Raw genomic sequence first — 23,332 nt, 5'->3', positions numbered from 1 at the left:
AGATACTCCAGATCCAAACCATAGCAACTGGAAGTAGGCTCAGCATGAAGCATTTCTTTCTCTCTGTGCCCAGTGGACATTCAGTTGGGCTGAGAGATGAGGGAAGGGAATCATTTGGACCTTGGATCAAAATTCTAAAACACACTGATGACCTTAAATTGTGGCCCTGCCCTTTCTGGCTATGTTCTTTAGCTTCTCTAATCCTCAGCTTTCTCAATTGTAAAAGAGACATCATATAAAGACTTGCATTCTAGGTTTACTGTGAATGTTGGAGAAATAATTCACAGGAAGGCTTAGCAGGAAGAGGCTTCACAGATAGGAAGCAGTTTTGAAATGCTGGCTCTTATTACCATAGCCAAATCTTCTTTGCATAGCATGTGGGAGTTATTTCCAGAGTTCCAATGATTCTATTCTTTCCCACTACTTATTTTGTAGAAAAAAAAATGTGATTGGACAGAAGAGTGATTCCCCCTTTACATGTGAGCACACCTGACTCGTGTTGGGCCAACTGAAGCATTAGTTGGCTTAAGTCACTGGGGATTTTCTGGTGTAATACTTTTGCCCTTGGAGCCAGAAAATACTTTAGGGGAAAATAAAGGTATGGTGGATGTGCATCCCAGCAGAAGCAGTACAGATTCTAGAAAGAAACTGAAGTTGCAGAAAGTGGCCAGGCTTTCCCTCTGGCTTTCTCACACCTGTAGTTCACACCTGTAGTTCTGGTGAGACAGGGGCCTTTTCTACTTCATCTTACTATTTCCAATCCAGGCTAATAGCAGTTGTCCAAAGTGATTGCTCTGTTAGTTTAATAATTGTGTTGAATTGTACTCATCTCAATAAGATTAAAGAAAACTTCTCCACTGTACCCAGGGTGGACACAGCCAAGTCATTGTGAGCAGCTAATCAGGAAAACAATTTCCACCTGGGCTAAGCAGCATCCAGGCCCCCAAACACCATGTCATTTTTAGGGAATTAGAGACAGTTGCTCTCCTTCCTCTGTCATGTTAAATTGTGTGTATAAAACAAGGGTCAAAAACACTGAGTGGGAAGGAGAGATACCTGAAATCCTGCTCTTATCTCCTCCTTTGACTTCAGACATGTCTCCCTCCCTGTATCCACCCATCCCAATGGTTGCTAACCATTTTCAACCATGGGCAATGAACATTGTATATGTCCCTTCATTTCACCAAAAAGGCACCTGTCTGCCCAAGAAAGCCAAGCAGCTCCCACCTTGGCTTCCCTCCCAGCAAGCTTACATATGAAGATGTTTAAGCCTCCAGTTTCAATTCAGCCCCTGAGTCCAAGGCCTAATTTTAAACAATTGGGAATAGAGTAGATTCTGGTGGTGGATGTTTTAATTGCATTATGCCAGAGATGGAAATCATTTCATCCTTCATGTATACACTGCTTCCTCCTTCCTCCTGCAACTTAGAGCCCTGGCCCAGCTCCTTCCCTAGGCTACATTGTCAGCTGGGCTAAGATCTTTTGTCATGTTAGTGCCATGAATTGCCCTTGGGCAGCAATAAGCATTTTAATTCAGACTCCCCTCCAACAGCAGAGAAAAATGCAGTGATTGTGTGTGTGTGTGTGTGTGTGTGTGTGTGTGTCTGTGTGTGTGTGGTATAATGTTAGTTGCAAATATGGGTGAGGGTTTTTGTTATTTAGGAAGGTTCTTGAATTTTCCCAATCTTGAAATGAAGTAGATAATGGATAAAGAATCTCAATCCAAGAATCTTTATGATAAAGCATAGGAGAAAGGATAAATGTGTTTCTTTCTTTTTTTATTTCATTTAATCAACTGTCCTACAGTCAAGATATTGGGAAAAAAACTCTTGTTAAGAGGGAGAGAAGATTTCTAATCAGACTCCGTAGAAAGAAAAAAAATCAAAGATTCAACTTAGAAATATAAAGGGAACTTTTATAGACTCCTTGGGAGATTTTAAATATCATCGAAAAGTGCCCACAACAAAAGAAGTAATCAAATATTTACAAAGGGTACTTACTCACTTGAGAGATTGGGGTAAAGTCTTGAAGGGTCAAGTTGGGGGCTAGTGGCTCATACCTGTAATCCTATTTATTACTCAGGAGGCTGGGCTCTAAGGATCTTGGCTTGAAGCTAGACCAGGCAGGAAAGACTCTTATTTCTAAAAAATTAGTAAAAAGCTGGTAGAATGTCAGCCTTGAGCAGTGAAAAAGCCAACAAAGACCATGAGGCCCCAAGTTCAAGTACTAGTATTGACATAGAAATAAAAACAAAAGAGTTGAAGGCTCTAATACTTTAAAGAAGACAGGATAGATATTTTTCATCAACATATGAAATAATCTGCCATCTTGATAGTAATTTTGTGTGAGTGTTTTTAAAAATTTATGCCAGTTCTGGGGCTTGAATTCAACCTGGGTACTGTTGGTTAGCTTCTTTGCCCAAGGCAAATGCTCTATCATTTGAGCCATAGATCCACTTCTTGCTTTTTGGTGGTTAATTGGAGATAACAGTCTCACAGATTTTTCTGCCTGGGCTGGTTTTGAAATGTGATTCTCAGATCTTAGTCTCCTGAACAGCTAAGATTATAGGTATGAACTACTGGTGCCCAGCATTTTTGCTCTTTAAAAAAAATACTTATTTCTTCCATAGAGCTTATAATTGATGATGGTGTTATTACTAGGTCCGTAATTCTTTTCCCCATTCTTTTCTTTTTGGATTTTTAAGACAGGTTCTTGCTTCAAATTCACATAACCCTCCTATCTCAACCTCCCTCAGTGTATGGACCACAGATGGGTCCCAAATTGGAATTCTGTATTCTTACATAAATTCAGTGGACCAAAACTTTCCTTTAAGAAAATTTACTTTGTATCATTATAGATGGATATTTGTTTTCTCGTCCATAATAGCAATTAGAGTTAGGTTCAGCTGAGTAACTGAGCATTTGCCTAACATGTGTGCGGTTGTGAATTGTACTGGCTTTCTGTACCCAGTATTCTCCATTCTGGAATTTACCCTTCAGCCTCAACTACCTGTGGTGTCTGCCACCACCTTTCATGTCACCAGGCTTTCTCTGAGAAGCCATTCCCCACTTCAGTTCTGAATCTGCTCTGAGCAATGGGGAGAGACAGGTCCCCATGAAGACTTCAGAGATGACAAACTTTCGACCTGTGGCTAAATTGTATTGCCCTTGGAAGAATCAAACATGAAAGAAGTGTGTTTGAAATCATTGGTCTTCCTATTTCAATCAGCCAAGGAGCACGCTCAGTTATGTGTTAGCCAGAGGGGGGATGCTGGTCAAGTATGTCAGGATGTTTTGCCATCTCGGGTGTGGGTTCACACACAAAAAAATAGAGTGGCAATTTCAGAAATAAGGAGGAGCCAGAGTTAATAATTACAGTCGATCAAAGGCATAAACTGGAACAGTCCAGATTTGGCCTTATCCTCACTAAACTCACATCTTACCTATATAGCTTGGGTCTTCTCTGAAGGTTTTAGATAGATGTTTTTGTTGTCCCCCACCCCAAGTGAGGACTGCTTTTTGCATTATCTCCCCTACCTCAGCTCAGATGGGCCAGAGTGAAATGCATGCTAGTTTTCTGTTACTATAATAATACATCTAAAGCAGAACACTTATAAAGAGAAAAGGTTTATTTTGGCTCACAAACTAAGCTTAAGCAGTCCCATAGCTTTGGGCTGTGGTGAGCGTGTCAGAAAAGCAACAGCAGGTAGGTAGCACTCGGTAGAACAACTGCTTTGGAAGCAAAGAGAAAGAAGACAAGCCTTGGTCTCACAGTTGCTTTCAGGGGCTCCCAGTGACGCAAGTACCTTCTACTAGGCCTTGGGTCACTTAAAGGTTCCATCACCTCTCAAAAGTGCCACTCTTGGGCACAAGCTTTAGCATAGAAAACTTTAGGGACACACTCATCTAAACCACAGCAAAATCAATCTACTCTCCAAGCACCTTCACTGGCCTCCAGCTGGAGCAGTCCCATATTTCTGGCTAGCTGACAGGCCAGCAAAGCTCTAAATGCCACGATGTCCTAGAGCTATTGCAAAGGGCAAAGCCATTTCTGCTGTCTGGCCACGGGCTCCTCCCATCAAGATAAAACCATCATCAATGGCAATTCTAACCACGGCAACCCTCCTGGACACCCAAACATTCTAGCTGTCTGCATCAGCCTGTAGTCTAAGAGGTAATTAGAACTGAAAGTGACTAACACACACACACACAGAGGCATCCATGTCTTCTAGCAGAGGAGACACTGGAGAGCAAACAGAGACAAAGATGCTCTGGTGTTCAGAAACTACTCTGTCCCCTAGGGAAAGGTATGCGCTTGCTTGAGATAGTTTCCACACCTGTCCTTCTCAGATTTCACAGCTGATTTTTCCTGAAAATAATCTGTAGTTGGATTTAGTTCTTCTTGGCTCTCAAGAGATTGCCACAACAAATTTATAAAGAAAAAAGAGGAGGGGGGAAAGCATCTTTTTTTTTTTTTTGGACTACTTTTTTTTGCTAGAAAAAGCAAAATTAAAACAAACTTGAAATTGTTCAAATGGAAGAGTTTGCACTACTGCTTCTTTTCCTGTTTTGTTTTGTTTCCAAAACGATAAGCACTCGAAGCTTGTCTTAGTCTATGGATTTTCTGACCTATCTCTCTCTGTTCCTTCCTCCCTCCCCCATTAGAAAGCTGAATGTATAACACTTGCCTTACAGGACTGTTTGGAAAGATGGATAAAAAGAAAAAAAAAACAGAGAATCTGTATTTAGATGAAGTGCTTTTGGTTGATCTCCATAGAGATAAGCCAGGTAGGAAATCTGAGTTCCTGCTCATAGATGGGGTTAAAGGCCTCACAGGGCTGGGGTGAAGGAGGAGAGGTTGAGAAGGGGAATCAGGGCATTCCTGGATAATGGAACCATGGGGAGTGACACCAGTGGCTACCCATTCTTTTAAGGACAGAGTAGTCTCAGTTTCCTATCAGCCACATGAATATGCCTTGGACTTCTCCAGGATCCTACCACAGTACTCTGCTTCCTGAAATGAATGGAGATATGTCCATAGATGTGCCCTCTATGGTGAAGTGTGGACAACATTTCTATGAGCTTACCACCCAATGTCCAAACCAGCCCCTCCCTGTAGAACTCTTCCCTTCCCAGAGAATGTGGGCCACTACAGTGCAGTTCTCTTCTATTCCAATCTCACCACCCAAATTCTACAGTGATTCATAGTTCCCCTGCAAGGAGTGCCATCTGGAGTCCATGAGACAGGGCAGAGTTGAACTCTACAATCAGTCTTGAAAGAACAACAATGCAATCCATTACTTGTGCAGTTAGCTCATCATGTCAGGAACAATGTCCCTTCCTCTCTGACTGCTCCTAGACATTGAATGTTGGACAGCAAAACAAATGGAAATTTCAGATCACTTGAATTTGGGTTTTATATTCCATCTGGAATTCTCTTCCTTCATCCATACTGGCTCCCTCTTCACTGATGTCACTTCTCCCAAGAGCCTTTTTGGACCTGTCTAAGTCAAGGGCTCTTCCTAAGGCTCCCGCAGCCCTCAGGGCACCCTACTGAGGTAATGCAACCTCTTGTTTTCTGCTGTATCTTAGGAAGACCATGACCTTGAATCTATGAACTATCTTGACTTCATCTTCCTGTTTCAGGCAGCTAGTGCATGGCTATGACATAGTTTTAGAGTGAATTGGTTAGTGTGTACAGAAGAGAAAAATCAGACCTGCCTGAACATATTCTGAGCTCCATATTGCACCTTTACCATCAGAGTCATTTGGAATACTATCTGCCAGATAACCATGGTGACAGTTGACCACTCACCCTCACAATTATCCTGCTTTGTCTTGTAATCACTGTTTGTAATTCTAGCTACTTGGAAAATGGAGATCTAGAGGATCTCTGTTCACAACCATTCTGAACAAAAAAAAAATTGAGAGAATACCATCTCAGACAATAGCTAGGCATGGTGGTATTTGCCTGTCATCCCAGGTACGTGGGAAACAAAAAGCAGCAGGATCACAGTCCAGGCAAGCCTGAGCAAGAAAAGTGGGGCCTATCTGAAAAAATAATCTAAAGCAAAAAGACTGGAGGTGTGGGTCAAGTGGTAAAGCACCTGTTTACAAGTGCAAAGCTCTAAGTTAATCTCTGGTACAAGAAATAAAATTATCTCTGCCTTACTCCATCTTCCACTATACTCCACAAGCATCTCCATCAAACCACAGGCTCAAATCTCATTTTATTTTATTTAAGTGTGCTGGTACTGAGCCTTAAACTCAAGGCCTTATGCTCTCCCTTTGCTTTTTCCCCTCAAGGCTAGTGTTCTACCACTTGAACCATACCTGACTTCTGTAGTTGCTGGTTAATTGGAGATAAGATTTCTCTACCTGGTCTAACTTCAAATCAAGATCCTTCAATCTCAACCTCCTCAGTAACTAGGATTATAAACATGAATCATAGGCCCCCAGATAGTCTTTATTTTTGACTGAGCAGGAAGGATCCACGTGCATTTTAATAAGTTCTTGTTTAAGGGGAAGGATTGCCAAGTTCTGAGCTCAGTGTGTCCACTGTATTCTACTCTGAGTCACTGGAGCCTTGAGGGCAGACTTGGCAAACTGTGTCAGCTTAAAGGAGCCTGTAGCTCACATGGAGCCCAGGGCCACTCAGGCTGATGAGGCTGTTGAAGAACGTAAGTGGACACCAGGCTGCCGGGACAGGGCATAGCACAGGGATCTCGGATCTCACAGTGGGGTTTGTCTCTGGCCCTTTATGAGCCAGTGCCAAATATGAATAAGTCATCTCCTGCTTGATAAGCTGCGTCTTCTGCTTCCTAAGCTATGTCTGCTCCTCTACAGTCCTGGCAGTCCTGATATTTTAGACAAGTCCCAGTTTTGCATGATTGATCATTGCTTTTGCTTTCATGAGGTTTAGGTGGGTAGGAAGAAAACCACAGCAAAAGAATCTGGCAGGAAGTTTTCTTGCAAAAGACTCATGGTTTACCTGAGGGTAATGGCTTCTTAAAAACCCAAATTCTTAAGTGCTCTGAGGTTAAAAGCTTCCGATGTGCTACAAAGTTGAGGGATGATGATGTAGCTGGCATATTTTACAACTGCAATTTTACATTTGGCCATCTTTAGATGGATGGGTTTTTAATTTTCACAGGGGAAAGTCATTATCAGAAAGAAGGATCTTATGTCCTGACAGGGCTCACTTGGGAAAGGAAACCAAGGAATAATACTTGCAATGAAGTTTCCCTCCATCTCAAAAGTGTTCTTGATTGGTATGGAGTGAGAGGGAACTATCTGATTTAGCAAGTTGTATAAGGATTCTGTAGGGTCACATGTAGGAAAAACACAGGGATATGGTCATTGTTAGTATTATGCTCACCTTTGCACCTCAGCTCCACCCACACCTGGCCCCCCTCTCATTCCTGGAGTTCCCTCCATACAGCTGGCCCCTCCCTCTCTCTGCCCAGACCTGAACTCCATCTACCTCATTTCCTATCCTCCAGACCCTCCTGCTACCTGGATGGGGACAAAGGCCGTGTGCTCCCTCTTGGAGGGAAATATGACTCCTCTAATAAACCTTATAATCATCTTTCTCCTGTGCCTGCCTGCCTCTGTGTGGTGCCCTGGGATGGATGTGTCTGATCCTCTCGGTCATGACTAAAAATTTTTCTTTTTTTTCCTTCCCTCCCTGCCAATATATACACTGAGATAGAAAGGAATTCTTAATTTCATTAATCTACTTAGACAGGGTCACACTCTGTAGTTTAGGAATATAATTCTCCTGTCTCAGCCTCCAGTGCTGAGATTACAGGTGTATACTACCATACCACAGACACTTTTTTTTAAACTAATTTTACAGTCACAGCTACCATTTCCTGAACACCTACTACTCACTCAATGAGTGGCGACTGTTATTTCTATTGTATAGATGATTAAACTATGTTAGCTCACAGATGTAGTAAGCTAACTTCCTAAAGTCACATGCCTAAGTCAGAGTAAGCCAGATCAGAACCTGCCTGAGGTCCACCTGAGGCCAAAGACAATACCCAAGCTCTTATGGTATGTTTTGTCTCTTGTCTAGAAGACAAGGACAAGGCTGTCCACTGGCATTACAGAACTTCTTCTACAGCACATATGTAGTTATCCACACGATTCTGATTAAAATCTCAGGTCTGCTGGCCAAAGGCTCTCCTACTACAGCACTGTGATATTAGCAGATCCCTTGACAACTATTCAACCACAGAGCTTTAATATTTTGAGAAACATCAAATTTTCTTGTCATGTTTTATTTCTTAAAGGGTATTTAGAGGGGAAACATGGAGGTGCTTGCTTGTAATCCTAACTACTACAGAGGGAGAAATTGAAAGGATTGTGCTTTAAAAACTGCTTGAGCAAAAAAGGTATCCAGACCTAACCTCAACCAACAAGCCAGAATAGTAGTGCATATCTGTTATTCTACCTATGTGGAAGGTGTAGATCATGGTTCCAAAGATGGCCCTAGGCAAAAAGTATGAAACCATATATGAAAAATAACCAAAGCAAAAATATGGCTCAAGAGTTAGGGCACCTGCCCACAAGGACAAGACCTTGAGTTCAAATCTCACTACTTTATTATATACTTAAATAATTTGTTTTTACAGATTTCTGTGTACCAGTAACTACACAACCCAGAAAAGGGCTTTGTGTGTGTGTGTGCTAACTATGCTACCTTAAATGCAAGAGAGGGAGGAGTAATGAGAGAGCAGATGGGAATGGAAGGGAGTAAAGACAGTGATGTATTTGCCCAGCCATGTGCCATCATGCCTGATGTTCTTGATACAGAAGTCACTTCTTTGAGCAAAGGCATCCCATCACCAGTGGGGATGGATACACAATCCTGTTTGTTGTCTTTTCATCTCTGACTTCTGTACATCAAACCAGAGAGCCAGCTTTCTGGAAATATGCTGTGGCTGAAAAGATGGAACTCAGGGAGGTGAGTTTTGGGATAAGTAGGCTTTGGGCAAGATTCTAGGATAGGGATGCAGGGTAATGTTAGTTAGGCAGAAGAAGGTACAAAGGGTCCACTAGGGGCACTTCCATTGAGGCTGTAAATGTAGGAGTAAAAGAGTTCTCCTAAGCCGGGCGCTGGTGGCTCACGCCTGTAATCCTAGCTACTCAGGAGGCTGAGATCTGAGGATCGAGGTTCAAACTCACGCCTGTAATCCTAGCTACTCAGGAGGCTGAGATCTGAGGATCGAGGTTCAAAGCCAGCCCGGGCAGGAGAGACCTTGAGACTCATATCTCCAATAAACCACCAGAAAACCGGAAGTGGCGCTGTAGCTCAAGTGGTAGAGCGCTCGCCTTGAGCTGAAGAGCTGAGGGACAGCGCCCAGGCCCAGAGTTCAAGCCCCACGACCGACAAAAAAAAAAAAAAAAAAGAGTTCTCCTAGAATACAGCACAATTTTCTTGCTAGTTAGGAATGGGTTGAGCAAGGCAATGCCAAATTCTCATAGTAGAGAACATGGATCGTGGAGAGAGGCCATAAATAGATAGAAGGGGGTGTGTAGACAAACATGTACTGCTAATGACCTTATAAAGTTCTGACTTTGAGCTCTGTTCATGGCTCCTTAAAAAAACAACCTTGAATTGGTACCTGTCACACATGGCAAAGAAAAATTCAGTCAGTCATTTTCTGCACTGTTTGCAGTGAACTTCAATTCTTTGAGCCTGCTTAACTGCTTGTCTTCCTTCGTTCCTTCCTTCCTTCCTTCCTTCCCCTTCCTTCCTTCCTTCCTTCCTTCTCTCCTTCCTTTTGCCAAAACTGGGGCTTGAATTCAGGACCTCTAGCTTTCACTTAGCCTTTTCACTGACATTCTACCACTTGAGGCACACCTCCACTTCTGGCTTTTTGATGGTTAATTGAAGATAAGAGTCTCACAGACTTTCCTGCTCAGGATTGCTCTAAACTGCAATCCTCAGCTCTCAGCCTCTTGAGTAGCTAGGATTACAGGTGTGAGCCACCAGCACTCAGCCCTCTGAATCTTTGTTGTTGTTGTTGGTCTTGGAACTTGAACTCTGGCCTTGAGCACTGTCCCTCAGCTCTTCAGCTTAAGACTAGTGCTCTGAGAAAATATATTTGGTTCTGGTGTCAGCTTCTTGTATATACATTTTTCTATTTTGGGGAGGGGAAGGAAAATAATAAAAAGCTGAAATAAGGATACAGGTTGACCCATTGTAACAATGAGATATATAAGACACTATGTTGAAAATAAACTTTACAAATTTGGGGAGGGAGGGAGGAGTTGGGAAGGTGGGGAGGGAAGAGATGGTAGGGGAAAAACAAAGGAGGGGGTAACAGTGCTCTATATGAACTGTACTTATTACCTTACATAACTGTAACCCCTCTATACAATATCTTTAATATCTTTACTATATATATATGACTAGCGCTCTACCACTTGAGCCACAGTGCCACTTCTAGTTTTCTGGTAGTTTATTGGAAATAAGAGTGTCACAGGCGCTGGGAAGGTAGCTCAGTGGTAGAGTGCTTGCCTTGCATGCATGAGGCCCTGGGTTCGATTCCTCAGCACCGAAAAAGCAGGGGGGAAAAAAGCTGGAAGTTGTGCTATGGCTCAAGTGGTAGAGCCCTAGCCTTGAACTGAAGAGCTGAAGGACAGCGCCCAGGCCCAGAGTTCAGGCCCCACAACTGACCAAAAAAAAAAAAAAGTCTCATAGAGTTTCCTTCCCAGGCTGGCTTTGAACCGTGATCCTCAGATCTCAGCCTCCTGAGTGGCTAGGATTACAGGGATGAGCCACCAGTGTCAGGCCTCTGAATCTTTAAAGACCATTCAGCTCCCAGGCCTCAGCTGCCTTCCTCGTCTGCAAAACCTTTTCCCCAACAGTTTTCTGGAACTCTCTAGAGTTCATGATGTACCTTGCTCTCTGCTTTCCTGGAAGGACTGAAGGCATCTCAGAGAGGTGCAAGTATCAAGGGGCATGGACACCTCCAAACCACTCAAATGTCTGTATCTGCTGCTACTATGCCTTTCCTTTGACAGAAATTTAATCAGCCACACAACAAATAACCCTACAGCCTCCTTCCTCATCAGACAGACCAAGTCTTCATTGCTTCTGCAATGCAGATGATCATAGTTCAAACCAGAAATTAAGTCCCAAGGGTGCCTTGCTGCTAAATTGGTTGGATAAGTCACAAGGGCGGCAAATCAGCCTTGGGTGAATTTGGCATTTTCAAATCATCCTGATTATCACTTGATGGGAGAAGAGGAAGAGACTCGAGGAATCCAAGCAACCCCGCCCCGACTACCTAGTACAGGGTAATCAAGGCCAATCACAGATGCAGGGTGTAGAGAGGAGTCCTTGTTAATCACTCGCTTCAGAAATTTATGTTTTGCCTAACAAAAGCCTCTTCAGCACTCTTTTCACCCATTATTCAGGCTCACAGGGAAAGAATGTAATAAGGAGAGGTCTGGCTATCAGGAAGTGAAATGGTATCCTTGGCCCCCTCAACGTCCCCTTTCAGAATAGAGGGAGTTGCTCCCGTTGTGCTTGGCTGCAGAGGTGGGCAGCAGGCTCAAGCACTTCTTCCTTAGGTGGAGGCAGCCAGATGGCCTGCACATGACTTCCCTAGCTGAGATGTGGCCCTTGGGAGGCTATATAGGGCGACATTCCCCATACCACCCCAGTTCACTCCGCAGCAGTTTACTCTAGATTGTTTTCTTAGATTCCAGGTTCGTTCACATATCATTGACTCTCAGTTCCAAGGAGTGTGTAGCTTCTTCAGGAACCAGAGTATTCAGTTGCTTTGTTCAAGTACGCAATTCCTGACATTCTGGGAGACTTTGCTCCCTGAAGAAGGCCAATGGTAGGCCGACTACATCTTTATGGAGTTTACCTACCTGTCCAGACAAACTGGGTCCACACCAAGATTAACAGCAACCCAACTTCAATAAAGATAATTATAAAAGCACACATATTTTACTAAAAGAATACCAATACAAATAAACAAGTACAAAATGTAATTTTGAGGTCAGATATCTTAAAGTAAATCCTGTACTTTTGGTGCTTTTTTTTTTTTTTTTTTGGCAGGGAGATAGTCTTGCTATGCAGTCTAGGCTGGCCTGGAACTTGTGGTTTTCCATACTCTACTTTCCAGTGCTGGGATTACAGGTGGTCACTGCCACATTTGAGTATTTTTGTTTCAGTTGGCCAATGTTATTGAAGATGACCTGTTTAAAACATGGGTTAATTCCAAGCTACAGCAAGACAGAAACAGAGAGAAAGGATTAGATAGTTTTCTCCAGATGGATTACTTCCTTGGTTGGGCGATGAAGAAGGGAGAAAAATCACAGATGAAGAAGTAAAAGAGATTAGAATCCGTTGGGATAGAAGCATAGGCAGTATCAGCTCCACTCTTCCTGGAACCTGAGCTTCTGCCCAGGATAAACATCTAGGAAGGGATAGGAGGACAGCATGTGTTCCACACCTGTGATCATTTGTTGGTCCATGCTCACACAGGTAAGTATTCTTTCCCCACAAAGGCTTCTATTAGCATGAGTCTTGGGCTATTTATGCCCACCCTACTTCTCATTCCTCCCCAGGGACCAGGTGATTTACACAGCAGGCTAGCTGTCCAAATCTCAGTTTTATAAGTTGTTTGGAACATTGGATGTAGATGTTGATGTCCCTCCAAGCTACATTCCAAATTAATTTGGAAGTTGCAAATGAATCTCAAGTTGCAATACACTATTTCTCGCCTTAATTCTTCTGTGGTTCAGAGACAATATTTTTGGGGAAATTGCCAGATTATTTTTCTCTTTTTCTTTTCTGTGTATCCCACCATCAGCAGGCAGTAGGTTCACCAAGTTAAGCACAGAGAGCCTTATGGGTAGGCAGAAATGGCATAGCAGATGCTCCTGAACTCCCATTCTTGCTCAGTTGTGAGCTGGTATCTTGCTGAGGGCCTGAGAGACACACAGGCTGAACAAGGCACAGATGGGAGGTGTGTCAGAAGTTCACACCATCTGCAATGCCATTAGTTGCTGAGACTCATGACCAAGTCTGCAAGGCCCTGAGTGAGCTGGACAGGAAGAAGCTATCACTCATTGTCCACAGTGACCAGAGACAGCACAGTGCTGCCCTTGAGCCTGGACAGCATCAGAGGGGAGCCAGTGGGCACTGGGACTATGTGAGAGACTGAGCAATCCTGCGGTTATACCTCAAAGCAGAATGCCAGTGACCACTTCTGTCTAAGATGTAGACTGAACTTAGTTTTTTCTCAACTGTCTAGCAGCTGGAATCCCTTGTCACAGGAAAAACAATCAAATGAGTTATACATCAATCAAATAGAGAATCACTTTCCTTGTATATACCCCAAGTACAGGAAGAATAATGCAGGGATCCTATTAATTGCTCTATTTATTTACCCAAAAGGAATTACTGAGTACCTGCTGCATGTTGAGCATTGTGCAGGATACTCGGGTTCTTCATGGGATTTGACATGCAGATTTATTTTGCACAAGGAGAGTACTTATAGTGCAGAATGTAGGAGAGAGGTCTTGAAACAAGATTGCTACAATGTGCTAGGGAAAAGGGGGGTTGCCTCTAAGTTATGTACCTTAAATAGCTTCATGCTTTGAACACTGTGTCACTCTGGTAAAATAGTTTTTATTTCAGATGGACTAACTGGCTTCTGGCCATTACTACTGACAACATTATCTACAGTGAGATGGAATCTGGATAATATGCAGGTTTGAAAATATAGCAGAGAGTCTAACCAACAGCTGGCCCAAATAGTTGTACTGAAATGTTCGTGTATCAAGTCTACCACTGGGAGGACACCCCTCTGGGCAATGGAAGAATCATGCAGATTTTAGAGACCTAATAATTGGCTCTACAATTTCCAAACCCCATTACAAAATTGATGGATCTGGGGCATAGAAGAAATTACAAAATGTCACTCTGATAATTGGTACAAGAGGAAATACAAATAAGAAACATGGGAAATAATTTCTGTCTTCACATGCATAACCAAAGAAGTGCATACGAAAGCAAGGTGGAGGAACTATTTTCATCTGAATTAGCAAAAAACAACAACAAAAAACACTGCATCAGAAACTCACTAAAATAGCATTATATATTTACTGTTATATTACTGTTGGCATCTTTATAAACATTTTGGGGAAAGCAGTCCAACAAAAAACAGAGAGACCTAGCAATTTCCTTCCAAAGAGTTGATCCTAAGAAAACAATTCAAAAGGAAAAGTGCTATGAATGAAGAGAAAAAGAAGAAAAGAAAGACTGAATGGCCAGTACATCAGCATGTAGTCATGGAGAAAAGCAACTAAGAGATATACATGGCTATGTAATGAAGGACTATTAGAATAAAAAAGTTAAAAGGATATTGCACTGCCACTGCATAAAACACAAACATATATATGATGCAAAAAAAAAGAAACAGTTTTGTTGGAATAACATGACTATAATTTTTCTTCAATATTTGCCACATTATTACTTATTACACATCTCATTCTTCTTTGTTTTGCTGGTATTGGGACTTGAACTTAGGGCCTCTGGCTCTTGTTTGGTTTTTCCATTCAAAGCTGGGGTTCTATCACTTGAGCCACATATCCATGTGTGGCTTTTTGTCAGTTAATTAGACATAAGAGTCTGATGGCTTTGTCTACCTGGGCTGGCTTTGAACCTGCTCAGATCTCAGCCTCCTGAGTAACTAGGATTATAAGCGTGAGCCACCATCTCATTGTTAATGAGAAAGTATTTGCAAATGAAATCTACAGTCTCATAAATTTCACTTGAGTGATGGCAGCCTTTCAGGGACTGCTTTTAAATGGCTTTTAAACAAAGATCTAGAACACGTGTGTGGAGTGGTTTGCGGTGGGTCAGAAGAGATGCTGCATGTAGGGAAAGTCATCACTTTTTCCAGGAACAGCATTAGCCATGTATCACTCCGCACATCTGCCGGCTGCTGGCTTCCCAGAACTGCAGCCCTTGGTGGAAAAGCAAGGAAAAGCCAAACCAACAAAGCCAGGCTGAAAGGTTTTTAATTAGATCAGAGGGGTCCTGTGTGATCCAGACTGCACTTGAAACGTATGTGTTTTCATGTTTTCTTCCTCAAATACAACTGGTCTGAATGTTCCTGGGTTCTATTCAGCTTGCTTTAATTTAACTTAATATTATTTGATAATGTATTTTTTAATATAATACATTGCTTTTTTCCAAGACTAACAGAGTATTTCCTGGGTGTTTGGAAAAGAACCTGACAGCTCCCACCATCTAAGCTTACACACACACACACACACACACACACACACACACAGAACCATTTTTTCTTCAAGTAAAGAAAGACAAAGAACTGGAAGGGACAGGGAACCCCCCCTGCCCCCCCCCCCCCGTCCTGCAATTCCCCCGCTTTGTGTGTGCTCAGCAATTCTGGTCCCAAGACTTCCTGAAAGGAAAGATAGCTCAAACCACCCATGCTGTGAGTTTTATATTGCTCTGATTTCCTCAGGAGGACCACCTTGTGTGACCTCCCGCTTTTTGCAAGAAACAGATGGACCCTGTCCCTCCCATTTAATAACCAGTGGATACCAAAAGCCCTATGGTGGCATTTTAGAAACCCTTTGGCATAGGATGCATCTCCTTGGCATACACCCCAAATTCCTCTGAGGACCTCATTCCACTTCCTGTATCCAGGTTAATGTTTTACAGCTTTGTCTTCTGCTTGAACTTGGAGTCCACTTGGGGACAAGTAAAGAAACAAAAGGAACTTGCTTCCTTTGAGATCTACCTAGTTGGTAAAATATGAATCCTTTTTTTAATGTTTATTTTTGCCAATCCCAGGGCTTTAACTCAGGGACTAGGCGCTGTTCTTGAGCTTCTTTGCTCAAGGCTAGTGTTCTGCCACTTAAGCCATAGCTTCACTTCTATTTTTTTGGTGGTTAATTAGAAATAAGTATCTTATGGGCTTTCCTGCCTAGACTGGCTTTGAGCTGAGGCCCTCAGTTCTCAGCCTCCTGAGTAGCTAGGATTAGACATGAGCCACTACCACTACCAGTGCCAGCCTCAAAATGACCTTTTACTTTCCTACAGTTTGTTTTACTTCTTTGTTACTAAATAATGGGCACAAAACATATGGAGGTTATTTTACTTGAGATATTACAAAGCACAGTAAGCTACAGTCAGTGGCTCATGCCTTTAATCCTATCTACTCAAGAGATAGGATAGTTTAAAATAGCCCAGGTAGAAACATCTGCAGCATCCACCCGCCTCTAAAATGACCACCAAAAAAACCAGGGCTGAAGGTGTGGCCTAAACAAGCAAGCCAAGCCAGTATGAGGTTCAAAGCCCAAGATTGCAAAGAAAAAAAAAACAAACAACTACATTTAAATTAGACTGTAAAATATTAATGACTGCAAAGCTAACATCATCTTCTCTATTTTGCCTTCTGACAATCATGTGAAAACCCTCAGATGTTAGAATTTGATGCATCTGTTATGAGGCCTGGGTATGAAGCTTCCCATGGAATTATACCTGACTTTGAAGACAGACACCAGTAATGCAGTTTCAAAACTGCAAAGAAGCTAAGAGAAAGCCTGCAGAGCAAGCATCCCATTGAGCAGATCTTGAACCTCTAGAATCTGCTTTCAAGTGCTCAAATATGAGAATTCCAAAGGTTGGCAAATCATTCCTGAATCACCTTTTCAAAACAAGGTCTATTTTCTTAGCTTTAGTTACAACAAAAATTCCATCTGGGCATAATTCCACTCTGTTCCCTTTAAACAACCGCATCTGTTTCTTTAAGAGCAGAGAGCTTCTTTTCTCCGATGTAAGTTACTTTATAAGCTACTATGAAATTCTGACTTGATTCATACATGCCAGAAGAAAAGGGATAAATGTTTGGCGGTACATACTCTTTGTAGACAGTGAGAGGGCAGATATGATGACAAGGTATGCTAGTCAGCTTTGCATCAGAAATACTTGGGATAATCAGTCTATAGAAAAATAGCATATTTTACAAGTTCTAGTCCATGATCCCTGGGCCTTGTTGTTTTGGGCTATAGTGACTCAGTACCACATGCTGGAGAGCAAGTAAAACCTATTCATTTCATTATGACCAGGAAGCAACAGACGTTAACAAGAGACCAAGGTTCCACAATCCCCTTCTAGGATAAACACCAGTGCCCAACATCTACCAACTGGTTCCTCCTTTTAAAGGTTCCACATACCTCCAAGTAGTTCCAAACAATAGGCACCAAACCTTCAATAAGGAAGATTCGAACTATGGCAAGAAATAAGAAAATGCCTTTTTTTTTTCTTTTCGTGCTGGTACTTGGGCCTGAACTAAGGGTATCACTGGATGCAGGTGAGGGTTATTGAAGTTTCCCTTTATATGTAGGAACTCTTCACTTAGGGTCCTTGACTTTTTCACAGAAGAAAAGAATTTCTGGGCAAGTCATGATCTTGGCAGACCTTTATTGCAAGCAGGCAAACAGATGAGCATGGAAACAAACAGACACAGAAGGGCAGGAGCACACTCTAACAGAGTGTGGGTGCTTTCATAGGGAAAGGCACACACACACACACACACACACACACACACACACACACACACACACACACACACACAGAGGCTCTTTGGCTGCCCTTTGAGGTATTTATATGGTAAAGGCAGGGAGTCTGACTTCAAAGTTATGCAAAAATAGGTGATTCATCTTTGCTCTAATTACCCTTGGTGTTACTTTCTGAGTTTCTGGATATTTTGGACACTCTTTTCCAGGTAAGAAAGCATCCTGACATAAAACAGATCCTTATCCTTGAGATAAGGAAGGTGCTTAAGTTTTGAGGAAGTATTTTTCTCAGGAAGGCATACATCCTGTCAGACAAGTGTTAATTCTTGGGGTGAGAAATGCATCCCTCAGGAAGGAATGCATCCTGTTGTCTCTCTTTGAAGCAAAGATGGCAACTCTAGGTTTCTAATACCATATTTCTGAACTGCCTTCACCAGGCCTTAGTTTCTTCAAGTTATCCTGTCTCATTTTTCCCTAAATGATATTGTTGCCTTAATCTTTTTTTTTCTTTTTTCTTTTTTTTTTTTGTTGGTCGTGGGGCTTTAACTCTGGGTCTGGGCGCTGTCCCTCAGCTCTTCAGCTCAAGGCTAGCACTCTACCACTTGAGCCACAGCACCACTTCTGGTTTTCTAGTGGTTAATTGGAGATAAGAATCTCATGGACTTTTCCTGTCTGGGAACCACGATCCTCAGATCTCAGCCTCCTGAGTAGCTAGGATTACAAGCATGAGCCATTGGTGCCCAGCTTGTTGCCTTAATCTTAAGGGAACGAATATCTCCTGTATTTGCTGTAAACTGACCATATCTCATTTTCCCTTGTCTATCCTGCTTCATTTCCCCTAAAGTGTCTTTGTTCCCTTAATCTTAAGGGAAGTAGATGGACAAGCTTTAAGACTTAGTCTCACTTTCCATTGGCTATCCTGCTTTTTCATGGATTTTTTGTTCTGCTACTTGAGCCATACCTCCACTTCCAGCTTTTTGATTGGCTAATAAGAATCTCATAGACTTTCCTGCCCAGCCTGACTTCAGTCCTTAATGCTCAGATCTCAGGCTCCTGAGTAGCTGGGATTATAGGCATGAGCCAACAGCATCCAGCTGAGCTGCTGATATTGTAAACCTTTTCCTTTTAGGGTCCCTTAGATCACTTAGAAAGTTCTTTTTTTGTTTGTTTGTTTGGGTCCGGTCGTGGGGTCTGAACTCTGGGCCTGGGCACTGTCCCTCAGCTCTTCAGCTCAAGGCGAGTGCTCTACCACTTGAGCCACAGTGCCACTTTCAACTTTTTTTTCTGCATATGTGGTGATGAGGAATCGAACCCAGGGTCTCAGACATGCAAGGCAAGCGCTCTATCACTGAGCCACCCTCCCAGCCCAGAAAGTTCTTCTTATGAAACATAGTTACTTAGTGAATCCCAATATGACCAGAATTCAGAGCATCCTACCAAACTTGGTGGGGCTTATTATGTGTGTGTGTGTGTGTGTGTGTGTATACACACATACATATGTGTGCACATATATATATATATATATATATATATATATACATATATTTACATCTCACATCCTTACACTTGCAGCTCCTTTTCTGTGGTTGAAATTCCTTGGTGACTTAAAGGGAGTTTTTATTGTTGTTGTTGTTGGTGTGTGTGTGTGTGTGTGTGTGTGTGTGTGTGTGTGTGTGTGTGTGTGTGTGTGTGTGTGTGTGTGTGTTGTACCACTTGAGCTATTTTAGATCAAGACCAAATGAAGGGAATACCTACAGGACTTGCAGCCAGATTTTCTTGTGATTCTTTCATTCTGTGACCCCACATCACCCATTTCAGCTTTGTCCAGAAAGACTTTCCAATAGAACTCTGGATGAAATTCTTAATCTAGAGAAGTCATAATAGTAATGATTTTTTTCCAAAGGCTGTCATTTTACCAATGTGCTGGAATACTAAAATAACAATTGGAGTCTTTCTATTCTCACTTATCTTAGGGAGCCAGAAGTGCAAAACAAGGAATGGTTGTTGGCAAGGGAATTTATTAGGTATGATTTCACCATCAAAGCTGAAATATGACTTTTCATGTGTTCCGATGCATTTACTTACAGTAATTGCAATTTTTCCCCTGTATCTTATAATGATCTGATCTTTCTTCTTTGTATCTTCTATTATCTTCTAAGGATCTGATCAGCTTCTTGCTTTGAGTTTCATATCTAAGTTCCCCCATCCCCCCTTTTTTTTTCTAGTTACCGTCTCCCTTTAGATATTCAATAAAGCAGAATGTCCCAAATCTCTAAGGCAACATAGCAGCTGTTTGCTAGAAAGCTAAGGACAGCCTTCTCAAGGTGCTCTGTATCACTATGGCTGCTTGTGTAAGTGCGCTTTATGTTAGAACTCTTGGTAAAATAGGATTTTGACAAAATCCAATTCTCTGGAAATAGGGATTCGAAACAGGGAGGAGAGGACAAGATCTCAGTAGAACTCAGAAGAGACTAACTGGAAATTCTGGCTACAAATAGGGAACTGGGAAAAAGCCTATAAAATGACCAGATTTCCAACTAAGAAAGACCTGTACTAATTATGACCAGTAAACTGTATATATTTTCTCTTGCAGAGAAGCAAGAGCCACTTACTAGAGCCATATTGTGATGGATAGAACCAGGCTCAGGTGTAAACTTAGAAATGCACAAAGAAAACCAGCTTCCAAGACCTTCCGATGTAATTACTCTAAAGGATGGTAATACTTGTGCATACTCAAAATGCTAGTAAACACTGTTGGCGAATATCTTCTATGAAACAGAAGCTTCTTTATGGTTTCTTGTTCTGTTTTATTTTGCTTTTTCCTAGTATTGGGTTTGAACTCATGGTCTTAGCATTTGTTAAGCAAGTCCTCTACTACTTAAGCCATGTCCCCAGCTTAGTTTCTGCCCAGACTGACCAAGAGGGTGATCCTCCTATTTGTGGTACCCAACTATTGGTTAAAAAGTCTTCCTAATTATTTTCTCTGGTCAGCTACCTCTGAAATAGTTGTGATTACAAATGTTAGCCACTCCCCTGGGCACAGTTTCTTGTTTGAACTTTAAAGTTTTGTAAGTTGTACATTCTTCTCCATAATGGCCATGCTTGTTTTAATATAAAATGGTGGTATAAGTCACTCTGCATATCCCTGACACATCGTGGAGCTACAAGTGCTTCAATTAAAAAGACACTGAATGGAGAACTGAGCAGAGCACTTGAGCAATGTGAAAGTGGAAATGCTGTCTCCATAGAACAGGCAGGATCCCAGATACTGTTTCTGAAGGAGTCCTGGGAAGTCCTGGACCAGGAATTTCTGGACCAACTACACTTTGTGCAGTGAGGCTAAGGTTCCTGTCCAGCAGCTCCCTAATCTCTTGGGAATGATAGACATGACAATTTTCTACCAGCTTTTCAATCTACTGAGTCAGAAGCTGGGCAGGGGGTTCCCACAAGGATGTATTTTAACTACCTGTCCAGAAGATTCTGGCTTGGGCCAATTCATCAGAGCCATAGGAGTGGGGTCAGCCAAGAGATGTGATTACAAAGTAGGCTGCTGCTGGCTCATGCCTGTCATACTAGGTATTCAGGGGGCGATTTAAGGGTTACAGTTCAAAGCCAGATTGGGGAAGCAAAATTGCATGAGATTCTTATCTACAATTGACCAGAAAAAAGCTAGAAGTGGAGCTGTGGCGCAAAAGGCAGGGAACCAGAATTGATTGACAAATTTAAGGGATAGCATCGAGGCCCTGAGTTCAAGCTCTGAAACTGGTATGCATGTGCACACACACACACAGTTGGGACTACTGGATTTAGGATCTTTAGGAACCTGGGATCGGTAGATGACTTCAAGATCCAACAAGATGGCTTGAAATCAAGAATAGCGAGTTTCAGCCGGGCGCTGGTGGCTCACGCCTGTAATCCTAGCTACTCAGGAGGCTGAGATCTGAGGATCGCGGTTCAAAGCCAGCCCGGGCAGGAGAGACCATGAGACTCCTATCTCCAATAAACCACCAGAAAACCGGAAGTGGCGCTGTAGCTCAAGTGGTAGAGCGCTAGCCTTGAGCTGAAGAGCTGAGGGACAGCGCCCAGGCCTGGAGTTCAAGCCCCATGACCGACAAAAAAAAAAAAAAAAAAGAATAGCGAGTTTCTGGGTTTGACCTGAGAGCCAAAAATTAGAGCTAAACTATTTATTGTACCCAGCGTAGTTAGAATGGAATATATTAGAAAGTAAAGCGGCCAAGGGACTAACCGGAAGTTGGATCTGGAGAAGCGATTAGGATGCCGGTTCTAAAAGGAAATGAAACTCCCTCAGAACCACTTCCATTTGGGACTTCCCACATCCAAGTTCAGCATTCAAGGCAAAGCAATGGTGGTAGTGGGATCTCAGAAGAGGTTCCTGCTGAGTGATTCCTGCTGAGCCTATGAAAGCCCAACATGTAATTAACCAGAGACACAGAGCATTGGTTTCAAAGAGCTAGCAGCTGTTCTTTGGGAAAGCTTTGAAGTACTCTAGAGTCTTAATCAGTTTCCTTAAGAAAATTCCCACCTTTGTCTTTCTCATTGTCTTCTAAGGCATCTATCTGTACATGCTTTTTCTTCTAAGGGGGAGAGGGTCATGTCAAAATTTGATGTAACTAAGAGTGATAGAGTAATAGAAGTTAGATTTGAAGGAACCATGGGTGGTGGACAATCAGGGAAGGTGAAGACAGCTGGACAGCCAGGACCATTCCATTCCTGCTCTGACATGCCTGCTTTTTACAAGTTAAAAAATCATCATAATAAAAATAAATTGGAATTTCCTTCAGCTTGGACTAAAGCCCCAGACCAAGAACCCCAAATGAACTTAAGATTGTTGATCACAAATGAAGTATTTGCTGCAGTGATATGATATGAGGTATGGCTTATGATTATATCTAAATACCTCATACCAAAGAGTAAGTACATGGTAGAGCCCTAGTAATTGTTGCTCCAGCAAAGAATTAATAGTGGCTTATCATTTTGTTCTGTCTGGTGTTTTTTTTAAAAAATTATCTTTATGTAGTTGCACAAAGGAATTGCCACTTAACAAAGCAGTTTATGAATACAGTATAGGCTGATCAATGTCACCCTTTCCTACATTTTTAGGGCTAGACTTTCCTCCTAAGCTGTGCTCTGTAGAGCATGGGCATTAAGGAATGCACATACTCTCCGCTTTCTCAAGACCCTCTTCTATGGCTTTCTGTGGCTTGACTTCTCCTTCTGCCCCATCTGAAGGCTGTCTCTACTGCTCCTTGTGAGGGGGGCAGACAGCCCTGGCTGACCAGCAGCCTAATGATCCACTGCACTGTGAGTACTCCTAGCCTTAGGAGTGGTCAGCTGGCAGGAGCAATCATAGAAAACAAACCATGTGAACACTGTTTCACATCCCACAAGCCATGAGGTCTTCCTTCTTACTGGATTCTACCTCTCTTTATCTTCTTCATCACTTTTATTTTTCACTCTCCTCTCACATCAATTTCTTTTTAGAAAAGAAAGGAAAATGTGAAGTCAATTGCTGTTAGAGAATTTGCCATGCAGGTGGCTCATGTCTATCATTTTAGCTACTCAAGGGGCTGAGATTTGAGAATCATGGTTCAGGGCCATACCAAGCAAACAAATCCACAAGATTCCGATCTCTAATTAACTATCAGAAAGCCAGAAGAGAGGTGTGACTCAAGCACTAGAGTGCTCACCATAAACAACAATGTGAGCAGGAGCACAAGTCCTAGAACCAG

Source organism: Dipodomys merriami, unplaced genomic scaffold (genome assembly GCF_024711535.1).
Source record: "Dipodomys merriami isolate MVZ:Mamm:240054 unplaced genomic scaffold, mDipMer1.0.p SCAF_4, whole genome shotgun sequence".
NCBI classification, from domain to species: domain Eukaryota; kingdom Metazoa; phylum Chordata; class Mammalia; order Rodentia; family Heteromyidae; genus Dipodomys; species Dipodomys merriami.
Note: the sequence above shows the minus strand (reverse complement) of the source record.